This window comes from Mugil cephalus, chromosome 13 (genome assembly GCF_022458985.1).
Source record: "Mugil cephalus isolate CIBA_MC_2020 chromosome 13, CIBA_Mcephalus_1.1, whole genome shotgun sequence".
Classification (NCBI taxonomy): domain Eukaryota; kingdom Metazoa; phylum Chordata; class Actinopteri; order Mugiliformes; family Mugilidae; genus Mugil; species Mugil cephalus.
In genome coordinates this window covers 14502258-14507264 of record NC_061782.1, presented here as the reverse complement: position 1 = coordinate 14507264, position 5007 = coordinate 14502258, and positions in this window count along the sequence as shown.

The following is a 5007-nucleotide window of genomic DNA, read 5'->3' as shown; positions in this document are numbered from 1 at the left end:
TCCTCTTGAGGATGACAGTACTAAAGAAATGGCACCATTTAAAACACAACTAGGGAATCCCTGATTGGCAAATCACAGCATAATGGTATGTGATACAGTCTCCCTCCTTCACATTCAGCAAGGCGAGATGTTGCTGGAGACACGTGGCGGCGCAGAGGCAATTCCCTGTCCTGTTTTCCAGGGAGCGTGTTAAGCTAAATCCAAATTGCTACTATGATTTCGTCACTCGCCTCAGATGAAGGAGAAGTGATGTTGGTAAAGAAATGAATAAATGAAAAAAAGAAGAAAAAAAAGCGCCAGAGCCCAGGGCTTGTGGCTCTTCCCGACTTCGGCTTTTATCATGTAAATAAGGCGAATGGGACTGTGTGAGCAGGACAATTCCCCAGCCGCCACTTGGGCCAAATGCAACTTTCCTGCATTTTTAGGCCCACAATGAGGAATGTATTTGGTGGCCTCAGTTTTAATTTAACCAGAGTGGCAGCTGAGAGGGCACCAGGGACCTCATCTCGTGACTGTTGCAATCACTCGGGCGCAAGGACGGGAAACCTCAGCCCCGGCGCCTTAACATTTGGGGCGCGCGAAATCACTTCCACGCCTCCGTCGTTTGTGTGCGTGGGTTTCTACAACTGCTTTGCGCGTTTGCAGCTGACTGTTGCACTCGCTCCGTAACACCTCTCTGGTTTCCCGGGGAGGAAACACGCTTCATGCTCCTCTCTAACATTTGATTCATTACGATCTGAAACAGCACATCAGTTCGCTTATTATGTCTTAAAAATTCCTCCCAGCGTCCCATAGAGCAAGGGGGAAAAAATCCACCAAAGAGGCGCTGCCTTGAAATTGACAGCTGTTATTGTGCTGTGCCATCTGGTGCATTTGCCATGGAACAGAAAAGGGTTAATATTCTATGATGTGTGGTAGCAGTGGCACAGCCTCTTTTGCACAGCCAGTGCGAAATAGCGGGTGCCAGGAGTCTGTGCACCCGATGGAGAAAAAACCCCAACATTAGCATGGCACCAATGTGGCTAATTTAATGGGTCAAATACGGTTGGGAGGGTGCCAAAATAACAGCCGTACCAGCAGCATTTGTAGCTGGGAGTCGAAACCACAAAGGAAAGTTGCAGCTTCCCTTGGCATTGTGCAGCTTTGCGCCGTGATTTTCTTCAGATAAAGCGTTAGAAATCCCAGAAATTCTCTTTCCCCTTTTTTTGTTAACCCCACATTCAGGAAGTGTGTGCTCAGCTTTTGTGTCTGTTTGTGTCCCTGTGTATTGTGTGCAAGTATGTGTTTTTTTGCTGTGTAGGAGCTGTCATTATTCATTGACCACAGATGTAAATGGAACCAAACAATGGGACGTGCGTGCTGCGGGTAGCGATCGCCCCTGGAGAGGACAGGGCCTGCTGAAATTAATAGGCCTCCCGTGGCTAAATAAGCAATGGCAAAATAAGCCTAAATGTCCCCCAATCGCATGACAGACAGGGCCCAAGAATCTGAACAGCAGGTAGTTATTATATGAATTGCTGGAGAGGGACATATTGCAGACCTAACATGCCACATCAAAACCATCACACTGCACTGGCTCTGAATCATTATGTGAGGGTGCCAATTTGCTTTTTCACGTTTCCTGCATTTTTTCCTGCACTGTCTGTCCATCCTATTGTCCTCTGGGTCAAATTTCAACCTTCTCAAATATTTCTATATCACATAATTCAGCATAAATGTGGTCTACTGCCCAGAAGTCCATGCAGAATTAGGTTATACATTTTTATTTTAGACTTTTTTAGACATAAATAGTCAAACTGACCAGGTCATCTTTTGACATGGGAGGACAAAAGTTGCATGGGAATTCTTTCACTTACAACACTTACTGTTATCATTAAACATTTTAGGGAAGCCAGAGAGGCAAATCAGGAAACATCAAACATTAACAAAAGTCCCTATCTGTAAATATCACACATGGGCACTCATCTACCCAAAGCCCTACCCAAAGCGTGTCTAGAAATAATACACCTCTTTGAGCCATAGGCTCATTTCTAATCCTGAGTGCTGGTTCACAAAACGGTCCAACATTTAAAACGACTGGCAGGGGGTAAATTAGTGCTCCGAGATGAATTATCATACAATTAAGGAGTCCAGAATGTGCCAAAACACAAAACACACAATATGGAGGAAGACCTACTTTCCACCTAATTCATCAGAGACAGTGTTGCATCCTCTTTTAAAGGAGCAGAGTTTCACTCGTGCTTGTTTCGACCCTGGTGAACTTCCTTCAGAGACTCTCTGTGAATGCGAGTTCAAATTCCCCTGCTTGTGTCCTGCAGTTTGGAGATTGACATTCATACTGAAGAATGAGCGCGGTAAGATTTTGATGTCAGCTCGCTCTGATTCCTGGAGACACAATAATTCATGTGCATGTAATTTGACCAAGTGATGCTTCAGTTTGAAGTATCAGCTTTTCATTCATCATAACACGTGTGCTCCTCGCGCTGCCTGTCTCTTCTCCCGGCTTCTGTGCGGTGATAAAGGTGGCTGTGTTGGGGATCTGAGCTGTACGGGAGTGATGGGACCGCTGAGGTGGTCAATAATCTATTACCGCACACAGCCCCGCGCGGAGTGACAAATGTCTGTCAGTGAAATGGGCCCAGAGAGGTCAGAGCTGGGCTACTGACCTCAGCCCCTCCAAGCCACCTCACACAGCGTGCGTTGAATCCGACTACAGAGAAATATTTGAATTGTATTTGAGCATACCAACATGTTAGGTATGATCTTCATGTTTAGAAATGCATTGGAATTAAGACACAAGTGAGACACTCATGAAGAATGTGAAGAATGTTCTGAGGTGCAACTTTCATGGAGGGATAACTAAAGAATTCATCTTTTATAGTAAAGATGTGCTGTATACATGTGGGCATAGAGTGCACTTATAAGCACCAACTATGTCCTGAGTTTCCAGCACAAAGTGTGATGAGACACTTCATAGGCTTTGTGATCCGTAACGAATTCACTAAAGATTATAAGGAATAGAGACATAAAAAAAAATGGGAAATTATGAAAGTGAAAGTCTGACATTAGCAAAGAACAGGATAAATTGTACTGTGGCTCTTGACTTTAATTGCCAGTGATCAGATGGAGAAGCTTAATCCAGCAGAGTGGTAAATGCAGCACAGCTCAGACCAAACTGTGATCAGTCTGCAGCTCTGTCGAGGACTGGATTTTTCACCATTCATGTATACAGAGACATAACTCATCTTTATTAGATAACCAGGGCGGTAATTTGTATTACAAGAAATAAAGCTGCCATCTGTATCAAAATCTGAAGTCTAAACTTTATGGTTTATGTGCTTTTAGGCTTGTGCATCTTTCCAAATTCTTGCGCCTCCTGCACATTTGCACGCGACATTATTTGTGCAAATAAAGGATGCACTGTGTCGTTTTTGCTTGGATTTGTCACCGCCGCTGAATACTTTTTTCTTAATAGAGTGCTGCTTCATGTATTGTCACACCGCACAATATATGGTTTTGAAGAAAAGCTTCAGAACGTGCGATTTATTAAAGTGAGGTGCCAGAAATTAATTTGCTGCTGAGTTTGCAAAAACTCTCTGGCGGGCGTTTTCGGAGTCACCCTGAGAGGAGTCAGTGGTGTTTTTCGTATTGGCAGCCTTGCCTCCGCGTTGTAATGATGGGAACGGACGTACACCATTTAAGTATCAAATCAATAGCAAATTAAATTTTTTAGCAGTGCAAGCTACACTCACAATCACCTGTAATTAGCCTTGGCAGGCCGCGGCTACGCTTCTCTCGTGTCACTTTGTTCCCTGGTTCACATGCTGTTCACACCTACACAAAGCAGTTTCGGATCACAGTTCAGACTTAACAAAGCGTCATAAGCACATTTTGTTGGCTGACCGTGCTCCTTATGCGCTCCACCTAAAACACCTGAAATAGGTTAAGCGGGAGCACACGCGTCTAGCCTGGTGGTGGGAGCTGGAAAAAAAAAAAACGTCTGGGACCTGATTTAGATAAAAACACAATGACCCACAGGCACTCTTATAATGAATAGTGTGTCCTCCGAGCCTTTCGTTTTCCTCCAGCTTGCTACATTTGTCATCTTCATATGAATAAACAGGCCTACTTAATCTCTCTGTCCTTTCATGGGATTTTGTGGCACATATATTCACCAACAGCGGACTATGTGGCGCCTACAAACGTGGCTTGTTTTGTCCTGTTTCTATTGAATGGTTATCAGCGGAATCTCCATTGCAAATGAACCGCAGCACCAATCTGTCATCCTCTGAATTTATGTGGAAACTTTGACAGTGTTTGGAATGAGCTGGCCACATGATCAGTGCGGTGGGATGTTTTCGTAACACAAACCTCTGGAAGAGCCGTGGCTGCGGTGTAGAAAGCCCCCGGAGCTTCACTTGAGGCTGCAGAGAAGAGAAGCAGGAACGGAACGTGTTGGATGTGTTGAAGCTGACCTGTCAGTCTCTCTGTGCTCGCTCCTGCAACATATCTACTGTTGATCAAGTGGAAATTAACTGCTCTTCAATGACACGCCATGCTGGGAATCTACACACTGGCTCTGCCTTTTTAATAGACTTACACCTCATTTGGCCTCTAAAGCTTGTGAAGCCTCCCATGGGATGGCCTGAGGCACACACACACACACACACACACACACACACACACACACACACACACACACACACACACTTAAACAAATGCATGCACATATAGAGGAAGGCGGAGAACGTGATGCCTGCGCCAGAGGGATGCGAGAGATCAAGAAATAAAACGATGGGAGAGAGTTCTGCGATCAAGAGAACAGAGCCGCTGATCAGAAGAGACAGAATGGGAGACGGGAGCACACAAAGAGACAATGGTAGCTGGAGGAGAAAACACAGGATGAGCTTGTGCTGTTTGCGCCAGACAGCAGCCACAAAGCCTGATTAGGCCATCGCGGCTCAGCCAGGGAGGGAGCGAGGGCTGAACAATGTAGTCCGCTTCCCC